Source organism: Lactuca saligna, chromosome 6, assembly GCF_052625555.1.
Source record: "Lactuca saligna cultivar CGN05327 chromosome 6, ASM5262555v1, whole genome shotgun sequence".
Lineage (NCBI taxonomy): Eukaryota > Viridiplantae > Streptophyta > Magnoliopsida > Asterales > Asteraceae > Lactuca > Lactuca saligna.
In genome coordinates, this window is record NC_136422.1 from 69,272,671 (window position 1) to 69,286,790 (window position 14,120).

Here is a 14,120-nt window from a genome sequence, read left to right on the forward strand (position 1 = left end):
GTTGGAAACTTTACGTGTGAATTGTGTCCTAGAAGCCCAGATCTGTGAATGGCATGGACTGGAATCGAGCAAATCGGTGTATTTGATGGATGCATGGCTGCGACTCGGCGAGTCATATATGTGACTCGACGAGTCTGGTCGCGAGTCACTGAACTGGTCCCTTTAAGATGTATCGAGTTGAGCCGTGAGTCACAGGGGGTGACTCGGTGAGTTGGAAGCTGAACTCACTCATGATAGGACTCGGCGAGTCAATGCCCTGACTCGGCGAGTCCAAGGCAATCTTCATAGATCAAGAGCAAACTCGGCGAGTTGTTCATACAACTCGGCGAGTCTTAGCATATGTGTTCTTCGGATGAAGATGAACTCGACGAGTTGTTCATACAACTCGGCGAGTAGGATGAAGGAGTTGAATGACAGTTTAGAAGATGAACTCGTCGAGTCATAGCTCAACTCGACGAGTAGAATCAGGGACCCAGGACAATAGTTTGCTAGGGACTCGGCGAGTGGAGATCCACTCGGCGAGTTGGGTCAACTAAAAGTTGACTTCGATTTGACTTAGGGCTAGACCAGGGGTAAAATGGTCTTTTTACCCAAAGGACAGTTAGCAGTGTATGATTAAGTATATTGTGGGAATTACAGCCGGGGAGTTTCCGGAGCAGCAGCAGTAGTAGTAGGTGATCAATTCCCACACAGACCAGCAGCTATTTCGAGGTGAGTTTCCTTCCAGTAGTAACGGGTCTAAGGCACCAAGGCCGGCCCGTATAGATGAGATGTTAGTATTATAGTGTGGGCCGAGCCCGTATCTATTAGTTGAGTTGATTGTGTTATATACCAGCATGATAGAACTGTTTACACTTGTTGTCTGTGCGATACTTGTATGATATGAGTTGGCGGTTGAGTGTGGGCAGGGCCCGTATCTCTCCGAGAATGGAGTGTGGGCTAGGCCCGTATCTCCCAGGTAGCGAAGTGTGGGCGGGGCCCGTATCTTCACGAGTGTGGGCGGGGCCCGTATCTCTCAGAAAGTGAGGTGTGGGCGGGGCCCGTATCTTCACGAGTGTGGGCGAGGCCCATATCTCCTAATTGCATGTTATATGTTAAATGCTTGTATGGTATGGGGTATTATGGGGGAGCTCACTAAGCTTTGTGCTTACGGTTTCAGTTTTGGTTTCAGGTACCTCCTCAGCTAGGGGAAAGGAGCCGGCGCGGTAGCAGCATGTCACACAGACACTCTTCGGTTTCCGCATTTACGAGATTCACTGGGATTGTACTATGATATTTGATGGGATGACTTTTAAAACATGGTTTGCGATGTGTTATGGTGTGATCAAACAATGTTTTTAGTTATTAATGTTTTCTAAAGTAATATTTTAAAATGAAATTTTTGGACAATGAAAATTGGGTTGTTACATTCTCGCTTACCACGTGACCGAGGAAAGTTACCTTCCATATCCAAAACTCACACTTGGAAAATTTCGCGTACGACTTCTCGGATCTAAGGGTCTCCAAAACTAACCTCAAGTGTTGCTTGTGGTCTTCTTCACTTCTAGAGTAGACAAGGATATCATCAATGAACACGATGCCGAATTTGTCTAATAAAGGACGACACGCCCGGTTCATCAGGTCCATGAACACAGCCGGTGCATTGGTTGGACCGAAGGGCATCACTACGAACTCGTAGTGTCCATACCGAGTCCCGAAAGCTGTTTTGGAAACATCACTCTCTAGAACTCGTAGTTGATGGTACCCTGACTGAAGGTCTATCTTTGAGAAGTAGCTAGCTCCCTGAAGTTGATCGAATAGGCCATCTATTCGCGGAAGGGGATATCGGTTCTTTACGCTCAACTTGTTCAGCTCACGGTAGTCGATATACATCTGGAGGGATCCATCTTTCTTCTTAACGAACAATACCGGAGCTCCCTAGGGTGAGGAACTCGGTCTAATGATTCCTTTAATGAGCAACTCATTGAGTTGGCTGGATAACTCCTGTATTTCTGCTGGAGCTAAGTGATACGGAGACTTCGCTACAGGGGTAGCTCTAGGAATTAGGTCAATGTGGAACTGGACCTGATGCTCAGGAGGAATTCCTGGAAGCTCTTCGGGAAATACATCAAGAAAGTTACAGACTTCGGGGATGCTTGCGAGGTCTTTAACTTCCTTTTTCTCATTGATTACATGAGCTAAGAATGCAATGCACTCCTTTCGCAGGAGCTTTTGAGCTTTGATGTAGGAAATGATACGAAGATTGGAATTGAGTTTATCGCCATAGATTACGAGAGTTTGACCCAAAGGAAGGTTGAGATGGATGGCTTTTTCAAAACAAAGGATATATGCATGATTGGGACTCAACCAATCCATGCCATTGATGACATCAAAGCTCTTTATGGAAACCGACATGAGATCGATAGGAAATGAATGGTCATTCAGGGTAAGGGTACAACCTACGAACACCTCACTGGCGCTTTCTTTCTCACCATTAGCCATCTCGACGGTAAACGTTTCAGTTAAAGGTTGGGGATTATGTTTTAGGTTATGTTTAAATGCATGACTAACAAAACTCCTTTCAGCACCCGAATCGAAAAGAATACTAGCATAAGAATTGTCGAGAAAGAACGTACCCGAGACAACAGTGGGATCAGTGACTACTTCTTCCCGTCCCATGGCTAGAACTCTCCCGGTATTATCAGTTGTTGACTTCTTAGAGCAGTTCCTATTAAAGGGCCCAACCTCTCCACAGTTATAGCTGACTTGACCAATGCCTGCTCCAGATGATTGATTGGCCGATTAGGCCGGAGCTTTGCAGAATCGGACCGTGTGCCCCTTCTTACCACAATTGGTACAAGATAGTTCTCGACAGGGGCCAGGGTTGTGGTGATATTTGCACTTGTCACACAGAGGAAGATTACCAGCATACTTGTTGCTGGGAGTTGGAGCTGTGGATCCCACAACAGAAGCAACAGCAACGGGGGTGGTAGCAGCATGGACTGCTATAGTCTGTTGTTTCTTGGAAGATCCTTGGGAAGATTGACCCTTCTTCTTCTTCCAGAACTTTCTCTTCTCACCACTCCTTTTAGTCGGCTTAGGAGTGGTAGTGGTTTCCTCAACATCATCGCTATGATCAATCAAGGTCTGGGCTAAACTCTTGGCATTGTCAAAGGTATCCGGACGTGCAGCTAAAACATTTCCCTTTGTTGGCTGGGTCAGCCCCCAGATGAACCTTTCTATCTTTTTACTTTCAGGAGTGACCAATCCCGGGCAGAGTAGTGCGAGTTCATCGGATCGAGAAGTGTATGCAGCAATATCGGAACCCTTCATCTTCAGGTTCCAGAGCTCGTGCTCTAGTTTCTGCATTTCACCACGTGGATAGTATTCGGCTATCAGGAGTTCTTTCATGGCTTCCCAGCCCATGGCATTGGCTACGGATAGGGTTAGAGATTTGACTCGGCCATTCCACCAAGTCAAGGCTTTATCAATGAAGGTATAGGCTGCAAACTTGACCTTATCAGATTCCGCACAGGCACAGATTTCAAAGATGGATTCGATTTTCTCGAACCATCGGGATAAGGAAATGACACCTCCAGTGCCATCGAAGGATGTTGGTTTTGCATTCATGAAGTCCTTATAGGAACCCTCCTTTCGGTGTCCCTGATTATTTTCTTGGTTTTGGGGCTGAGGACCACCTCCTGAGCTAACGGGGTTCATTTGCGACATAGTTGCTACCATTGCGGCAGTCAGAACCGTCTAAAGCGATGCAAGATCAAATTGAGGAGGAGGTGATGGCGGAGGAGGATTGTTGTTGTTCTTTGAGCTGGGTCTCTTTCTGGGAGGCATCTTGATCTAATAAGATCAAGAAAGAGAGAGGATAGTAAGTCCTCCAAATTGAATCGATAGATATGACAGTTATATATCCCGAATAAGCGATAAAGCAAGAAAGAGTTATCAAAACAGATAATTTATCACTAAGAAATGATTAGGGAACATCGCTTGAATGAGGATTTCTACAAAGGATTGGCTCAAGAAATACTCCCATAGTATTTCATGGTTCGCTACGACACTGGTTCGATGTTTGTGGTATTAGGGTAAGTTTTAAGCATGTTGCATACCACAGTCACTCCGAAGCACATGTTGGCCGTGTCTCGAATGAATATAGTTGGCCAGGATATATTGATCCTAGACATGACAACATAACTGCCCAGGTTTAACCTCAGAACACAACACCCATTTACTTATGTTTTGTTCTACTTGTAGTTATGGGTCTCAACGGTTCGGTATACCTGTATACTTTTGAAAATACTTATAGTTTGAAGATACTTTTAATTTAGAGCACTTAGGCCCTTTAGTGTTTATAGTTTTATACCATGTAAGGTTTGGTATACTTTATTCACTATCAACAAGGGCTCTGATACCAATCTATCACACCCCGAAAACCGAAGGCGGAAACATTTTCGGGGTTGACTCCACGTTGTGTATCAAATCCAATGCACATAGTAAGTAAAGTAAAATAACCATTACATTACATATATAAAAGCTTACATATGTTTCAAAAGTAAAGTCATACAAGTGATACATAGTATATATATGAACAAAATGAAATGGGTCTTCTGAGCACTCCGTCTTCGAACAAAAGGATCTTCGTTACTGAAAATGTTAAACACACACCAAGAATATCCCATATTTTCTTAATAATGTTGGTTATTGAATTCCCAAAATGTAATGTAAGGTTGTACACTGAAAACATGTTTACTCTTGTGAATGTAAAGTTATCTGGTTTGTTACACTTTTCTGGTTATCTATAATGTACGCAGGAAAATCTCATATTTTCCTAATGTGAAAGATGTATACTTAAAACCTGGTTATCTTGTGAAATGTATTAGTTTTAACACGTATATAAAACTAATATTTACAAAGTAAATTAATTACTTTATTCATTATTACTATTAAGTAAATCTCTGTTATCCTAATTGCGAGTCCCATAACCATACAATAGACTAAATATGGCAATAAGTAGTCCACATCACCTTATGACTTTCGTCGCCCTTGAACCATTTCGGTTCGGTTGTAGCTAGCAGCCAGGTGTGGGGTAGTCAGCCCCGTATAGATCTATACACTCAAGTCACGCTCCCTATCTAACAGATTCGGGTTACGGTTGCGGTCCTCCACTCGCATATCTCTGTGGAGTGTTCACCGAGGACGTGTCTCCAATTATATAGGACTAACAAATTTAATAATAATGATACAATAATCCTCCACTGGAGTATCTCTATGGAGTGTTACTCAGGAAAAAACAGTGTACAAAATCTTATGTAAAGGTTTAAATTTCATGCTTTTAACTGATAAAATGTGGAAAACCATTTGTGAAATATTAAACATAACACCTTATAACTAATTTCACAAATAGTGTATATGATTATCCTGCAAGTTTCAAACGATTATCTGTTATGATTATCAGTGTCAAAAGCATATGAATTATGAAACACAAACATGTAAAACAAGTTTTTACGTACAATTATCCATTGTACTTTGCTTGTATTCCCCCTGAAAACAGTGAAAAACAGTGAAAAAGGGTAGGGGTATGAACTCACTAGAGGAGAAGATGCAACTGTTTCGGACACTAAATGTTGGTTCAGGGCTTGTTAACACGCGAGGTTCCTATGTAACATGAAATGGTATCCAAAGGTATCTAATTAGAAATGAGATATGATAATACACTCCAATGAGCGAAAACACTTCAAAACAAGTGTTTGGAGTGACCCGGGTGACATCTACGGATGTGTAATGATGTGAGGGGCTTGGGAAGTAAGTTTACTCTTCAAGAGTAAACTCCTTAGGGAGTTTTCGGCCACATACCCCATACATACATGAGCTCACGGCCGTGAACTCATGATTGGGTGTTTTGGAGTGCTAAATGGCTTGAATACTCATGGGTAATGATGGAATGGATTGCACTTGCATATATATCATTTATGGGAGTTCACGGTAGTAAACATGGATTTTACAGCTGTAAACTCCCCCCAAGCTCAAACGATAATTTATTTTGTGAGGTTAGGACAATCACATGTGATTCCAACTATTTTTCCAAGCCTTCGTATGAGTTTTGGGCATCATTTGACACATAAAAAGGATTTTACTGCCTTGGAACTTGTCCTTGGCGTGTCATGGCCGTAAACTCTCATTTGGAGGTTGTTTGACATGTTTAAGGTCCCCAAACTATTTTTAGATGATTCTAGGATTTATTCCAAGGCTATTGGTGGAGTTATATGGCTTTTTAACACATGGAAATGAGTTTACTCCCCAGGTATGAGGTGTTTACGGCCCAAGCTTGTTTTTGGGCAGTAAACTCATGTTTCCTCCTCAAAAACCATGTTTAATGTGTTCTAAGTCCGAATTGGTAAGCCATATAGTCGTATCTAATTCCCAATGTTGGTTTGGAGGGGTTAAATTGCTCAAAAACCCATTTAATAAGTGTTTACGGCCCAAGCATGCTCCTTGGCCGTAAACACATGTTCTAGGTCCAAAATGATAGATTAAACACGAATTTGAAGGCCTAAGAGGTTATACAACAAGTTAGGGATGTTACCGCAAAGATTTGGAGCCTTAAATCAATGTTTTGGACCTTGAATCTATGGTTGAGGAGAGAGGTTAGAGAGAGAGTAGTGAGAGAGAGAAAAAGCTTCAAATGGAAGCTTAAACATCTTTAAATAGTGTCTAAGTTTTGGACACGGTGGAATTCTACCCGATACCGGCGTTATACGGTGCTTTTGGTCATACCCGATTGAGTTACCGTAATCCGATATGTTTAATTCTAGAAATGTTCCGATTACTAATATGGGGTGTTAGAATATGTTCTAAAATTATTAGGACACCCATTAAGTCATAATATCATTTACAAATTAATGACTTGATTAAATGACGAAATCGGAAACGAAATTGGAAACGACGATTGGATTATCGAGATGAGTTACGAAAAGGGTTACAAGCAATGATACGGATTTTCGGGTTGTGACATTATCGCCCTGTTAGAGGGAATTTCGTCCAGAAATTCAAAATTTAGATACAAATCATGTATCTGGAAAGAGATGCGAATACTTTTGTTTCATCGAGTCTTCGCACCTCCAAGTGAATTCCGGTCCCCGCTTGGCATTCCACCGAACCTTCACTATCGGGATGCGGCTTTACTTCGTACGTCTGACTTCTCGATCCATGATTTTGATCGGTTCCTCCACGAAGTTGAGGTTTTCATTGATCTCGATCTCGTCTAAGGGAATCACTAGGGTTTCATCGGATAAGCACTTCTTAAGATTTGAGACATGGAAGACGGGATGGATGTTACTGAGTTCGTGAGGTGATCGAAGTTTATAGGCTACCGGACCGATCCTGGTGAGGATCTCGAAGGGTCCAATGTACCTTGGATTAAGTTTACCACGCTTTCCAAAGAGTACCAAGCCTTTCCAGGGTGACACCTTCAACAGGACACGGTCTCCAACCCGGAACTCCAGAGGTTTCTGTCGGTTATCAGCATAACTTTTCTTTCTATCACGTGAAGCTTTCAGTCGTGCTCGGATTTGGATGATCTTTTCGGTGGTTTCATAGATGATTTCAGGACCAGTGAGAGCACTGTCGGGGAATCGACTCTTGGCTAGCTGCGTGTCCCCTACCTCGGCCCAGCACAGAGGGGATCTGGACTTGCGACTGTAGAGGGCTTCGAACGGAGCAGCCTTGATGCTGGTGTGGTAGCTGTTGTTGTACGAGAACTCGACCAATGGCAATTGTGTGTCCCACGATTTTCCAAAATCGATGACACATGCCCTAAGCATGTCTTCCAGGGTTTGGATAGTTCTCTCACTCTATCCGTCGGTCTGAGGATGATAAGCCGTGCTCATGTCTAGTTTAGTTCCAAGAGACTTCTGAAGAGACTACCAAAATCTGGAGGTAAACCTGCTATCTCGATCAGAGATAATGGATGCAGGTACACCGTGCAGTCGAACTACCTCTTGGATGTAGATCCGTGCGAGTCTTTCCATCTTAAATGATTCTTTAATCGGGATGAAGTGAGTGGATTTGGTCAAACGATCGACAAGAATGGTTGTGATATGGCAACAAGTCTAAAAACTTACCAACACTACCACAATGAGAACATAAGAACGAAACATGAGTTTAAAATACTATGGGAGTATTTTATGTTACTATAAGTACTTACATGAGAACTAAACAGGTCTCTATCAAGTAGGTAAATAGTTGTTAAGTGGATACGCTAAGGTTATATGAAATTTAGGCGTTATAGACTCAGAATCCGTGACCTTGGCTTTACTTCTTGTTCTCATTGGATTGTGGATTTGGAGTTAGGGTCACCTATTCGAAAGACTATCCTGCGTCGATTTCATGTAACTGGTATACACTACACAAGTATTGACATAATTGATAAAGATCATCTACTAATTATCTAGATAGTTCGTCTAATAATTATTTTCTTACCCTGATTTTCGCATAGATTACATGGCTGGACTCCATCCCCACGATAACCTATACCTTCGGAACAAAGACAATGTTGGATGGTTTGGAGAAGAACCCAAGAATGATCATCCAATCCCTTTGAATGATCACCATACTGAAGACCTTTCGGATGATGATAACTCCGAACCTGAGGTTAAGAACCTACCTCCGGTAGCTCCCATTCCAAATCCTAACCCTCGTCCAGCTTTTCATGGCTCGGCGCCTCCTTGGGTAGGATGCTTAGAAACATGGAGCGAAGAGAAAGATCAACTAATGTCGTTTAATGGGGACCAAGCTTCTACAACATAAACGAAGGGAGCTCAGCAGACAGATTTCTACAAACCATGACCCGTAGAGTTCCCTAAAATGAAATACAGCAAAGGACGACTCCTCGTCGTATCAAAGAGGTTAATGCCAATGCAAGAATGCATACCGTTCTCACCAATCGCCTTGAACACCCATGTGAGAGATCTAAGAGGAACCATGAGACCCTACAGCAAGCCCTAGCTAACACTTGAGCCGAAGTCATAGAACTCTAAGTACGCCAGAGAGTGTACGAAAGATACCTTCTTGATATGGAATGTCAACTAGTCTAACTAAGGGTTCACCATAGGGGTAACCATCATCAGTAGAAAATGCTTTACTTCCCTTCTTTGTTTTAAAGAACCTTATTCATGTCTGCGTGCTGTGTAGAACTTTTCTATGTGACTACCTTGTACTGTAAGTACTTTTGGTTAGGCCTTTATACTGTCAAAGACTTTTCTACTCCGGATTTGGTGTAAGACCTACTACAAGGTCAATTTTCCCAGATTTATTACATCGTAAACATAAATGATATTGACAGCCGGCTAATTCCGTTTCACTCTTTGTTCAATCACTTTCATTATACCATCGTTGGAGTCTATCTGAAACCCACCCTAGTCATGTCATTGTACTAGGGTACTTTAACTCACGGTTCATTCCCAATGCTCTTTCAAAGGATAGATCATGTTATCCACCAACCAATGGTACCCCGTGTTGGACGAAAAACATTTTGAGACTATTCTATGAACATACTTCTACTCCGTACTAGGACTGCATCATAGGGATGTAGGTCAAACCTACTCCTACCCTTTTGTTGAACGATTGAAATACGTCTAGGGTTAATGGTAGCCCTTACTAAAGATTCTAGTTCATTAAAAAGGATTTGTAAGAAGGTTATTATTATGAATTTCCTTGCTTATACATTCCCATGTATAAACTAAGTTTTCATGGATACTAACTCATCTCTCAGTCAGGATCAAATAATATAGGTTCAACAGTAATAGCTCACCAACTCCTTTTTCTTTCGTATTACAGAATCATGTCGTCATCCAGAAATAGCCCACCGAGCAACGAAACCCCTATTCTTCATATAGACGCTGCCACATTACAAGCCATGGTAACAGCTGCTGTGACAGCTTTCCTCGCACACATCAACTCTGGCAACGCAAACAAGACTGGCAAGGGAATCAACAATTCCAATTGTTGTACCAACCCGGGAAGCCAACAAATGGAAACAGTCACAGACTTGCAAAGTCGTAAAACTGAGAAGAACAAACGAAAATGCCAAGCACGAAAAGAGCGCAAGCAATCCCAGAGACTTGCTATACAACAACATCAAGTAGCAACTTCCTCCGTCTCAACATCAACCAGACCATACGAGGGAAAACTTCCAAAGTGTAACAAGTGTAGCTTTCATCATAACGGGGCATGTCATGAGATGCAATGTTGCAATTGCTACAAAGTAGGACACCATGTCCGTGGCTGTGGAGCACCGACACGACCCATTTCTCAAGTCCCTAACACCGGGATCAGCCCTGCACACGATAGTAGTGGGAAAACCGGACCCCATAAAAGGAAAGTTTCAAAGTGGATGAACAAAGAAAACACCCGTGTCCATGTAACTCTAACTCGACACCTCACTCCCACTATCAATGCTAGTACAAGCCAGATATGTCACCAACGTGGCGAGATTGGACACCTCAAAAAGGATTTTCCAATAACAAAGAACTCTGGTGCAGACGGGAAGATACTAAGGATCACTGCCGCAGGAGAAACTACTCTGGACCCCCGTTAATATATGTAAGGTGTTTCATTGTGTTAGACCCATAGAACATGTTTAAAAACTAGTGCAACTCGAGTCTTATATTTTGCGATATCCCGGCAGTTAACGGACTCTTGTGATGCATATACGTGTCTTTTGTAGTATACCTTGTTCGCAGCAGCATTCCTGTAGTTACTCTAAACGTATTGTAACTCTGTTAATAGTTTCACTGTGTTGTTTTGCCTGTAACGCCCTTATGTTCAAAAACAATGTCTTTACTTCCAAGTATGTCCGATACTACCATATGACTCGAGTCAAACCGATCCGTACAATACCATTTTCATACACACATCTCTCTTTCTCTCTCTCTCCGAAATCACCTTTTTAATGAAACCGTCATTACGGAACTCCGAAGTACTCATGCATAGAGTATCGCATGTTTCTTATCCTTCTGAAGAAACCTCAGCAAACCTCCCCAAAGTACCACTCGTACAGTACGTAAAGTTCAATCCAAAGACCCATATGGTTGATCTATCGCTGAAAAAGGTATACATAGGGCTGGTATATAATCAAGGTTTTACAGGTTTAGAGCTGATGATTCCACTTTAATTTCTTTTCCTCGTTGGGATATGAGCTTAAAGAAGAATCATTTATTCGACTACCTTTTCAATCTTAATTATATACAACTCATATACACGAGACTGTGATTGATGAACCATGTATGACTTCTAATGTGAACTTCTGAACGGAGACTGCCCAAGACTACGAGTAATCGCATCATCATGCGAACAAACTTAGAACCCAATACGGCTCCTGTAACCAGATTGCCCTACAGTCTCACACCGACGGAGATACAAGAATTGTCCGGACAGCTTAACGACTACTCAGTAATGGAATGAGAAGACCAAGCTCCTCACCTTTGAGAGCTCTGGTCTTATTCTTCGAGAAGATAGACTTTAGTGGGTGCGATCATACCAGTACTAATGCACCAGATTCCATCAGAACTTTGCAGTTAAACATGCTTGGGCAAGAGTAATACTAGGATGGGTGACCCCCTGAGAAGTCCTCATGTTGCAAATGTTGGATCAAAAATATGGTTTATACTTTGCTTTTCTAGGAAAATATATTTTTATATAATGTTGTATGTGTTTGCAATTTGTGTGTACGGCCGTACACGTGTGTACGGCCGCACACTCTGTGTACGGCCGTACACAGGGTGTGCGGCTGTACACATGTGTATGGCTGGAGGTCCATATAAATAGAGGAGTGCATGTGGGAGTGGACGGTAAGAAAATGCTAGAAGAGGAGAGAGAAAGTTAGAGAGAAGAAGTGTGAGAGAGAGAGAGAGAATCTATTGTAAGGAGTATCATTCATATTGAATACATCATTAGATTCATCATCTTCTTCTTCTCATTCTCTTCTACTTTGATCTGACATCATCCAATTGATTGGGATTCCGCACCATCAATTGGATCTGATTGATACACAAGCAATTTTGGGGACTTACAATTGGTATCAAAGCTTGGTTGTATCAATCAATTTTTTCAGATCTGGAGCTTATGTGATCTTATTTTGAAAAGATAATTGCGTTTTTGGATAGATCTCTAAAAAATAAGGGGGGGGGGGGGGGGTTCCTCTTTGCATTTTTCATAAAAACGAGTTTTTGATCGAGTTTTAGAATAAAAAAGAGTGAAAAACGTCGTTTTTTTCGCGAATCTGTTTAAGGTGTGCGGCTCGATTTGTGTACACTTAAAAAAAACTAAAGGAATTTTTGAGGCTCGCAAGATTCGAAGTTGGGACATCTAAGTCATATAACACGCATCTTACCAATTGGACTACCAAGCCACATGTTATTCAATTTTCAATTTCAAATTATATAGTCTTTGCATGTACACTTAAAAATGAAAATAAGAGATTTTGCAACTGCAAGGAATCGAACCTACAACCTTAGGTTCATGACGCCTTACCAACTCAACTAGCACATCCTTTGTGTCATCCTTTTGAAACATAAGTCATAACCTGTCCTTCTCGGTTTATAATTTCGCAAATTGACAATTTCAACCCAAAAATCAATTTTCTTTATTTCTAAATTCTATTTTCAACCAAAAAAAAATTTAGTTATTAATTTTTTATTTTATTTTTATCTTTGACCGTAAAATTTTGACTTTGACTTTTAAAATTTGACCTTTGACTTTCTCGTTTGACTTTTAAATTTTCAAATTTAGTTTTTCGGTTTGACTATTAAGTTTGACTTTTTAAATTTGACTTTTAAGGTTGATTTTCTCGGTTTTTAAGTCAAAGGACAATTAAAAATATATAAAAAAAAAAAAAACTTAAACAAAATAATAATATAAAATAATAATAATAATAATAAAATAATTAAAAATATAAATATAAATATAAATAAATAAATAAATAAAGGAAAATGAGTTTCACATCAATTCCGGTAGATGAAGTTTCATGTACTCCATCTTGTAAAGCCACAATTAAATTTCTTCGCAAACAAATTGATTTGCTAAAAAGGGAAAATGAAGACCTTAAATATGAAGGTTATACTCTAAGGAAAGGTCAGAAACCGTTAAAAGAACAACTAGAAGCAAAAACCAAAGACTTTAGGAAGCTTCAGGAAGAGTACAACAACAAGTGTGAAAATTACGATCACATTAAACGTAAACTTGCTGCTGTAACTGAAGAACTTGATGCTTTGAACATTAAGTGTGGAAAAACAGATATTAGTTTCAAAAAGTACACTGCATCAAGTAAGACAATCGAGTCATTATTTGAAAACCAATTAAAATTCAAAGATAATCAAAATAAGGGTTTAGGGTATGATTGTGTTGCTCCACCTTTCAATAACAACTATAACCCACCCCTTGAGACAAATGAGGAAGAAATGCCTGCTCAGTATGGCTAAACCCCTGCTTTAGCTTCAGTTAAGACTGAACAATCAGGGCCAACTGAGAGTGTTGAGCTAAACGATACAAATGCTTCTACTTCATGTGCAGGTAAAATAGCAGAAGATGAGAACAAGGAGAAAACTATTAAACAATCCAATGACTCCTTGAACTTTGAATCTATTGCTTCGAACTCGGTTGTTTCTGATCACCCTGCTGTTGAGAAGTACAAGCCTCCAAAACAACCGAAGCCGACAGTCTGTTGCAATTGTGCTTGTAGGAACAACCAGAAACAAGACAAGGATATGCCACCAGGGGTAGGAAGAAACAACTTCCCAGTGAAGAAAAAACATGTTTTCACTGTGCAACACCTGGACACATTGCCAGAAATTGTCCTAATCGTGCATACATTCCCTATGATGCACAAGGGTGGCAAAACATGCCAAGAGGGAGATTTTCCAAGAGAAACCCCTCAAGGTCACAATCGCGAAATAGCGACTGGAATGCCAACAAGAGCAAGAGTTCAAATCCCAATGCCAAGAAATCAAATCCTAAGGTCAAGAAGGGAATGTCGGCCAAGAAGCCAAATCCAAGAGATGCTCCCGTGAAGCCAAAATCAAAGTCATCTCAACGGTCGACATCAACTACAAAAGCAAGTACTGAGCCACCCATCA

The 14,120-nt window shown here is 41.0% G+C and overlaps 1 pseudogene; it reads left to right on the forward strand.

Moving 5' to 3' along the window:
* Window positions 1-11,513: 11,513 nt before the first annotated feature.
* LOC145003523 (5S ribosomal RNA) lies at window positions 11,514-11,632 on the forward strand (annotated as a pseudogene).
* Window positions 11,633-14,120: the final 2,488 nt, after the last annotated feature.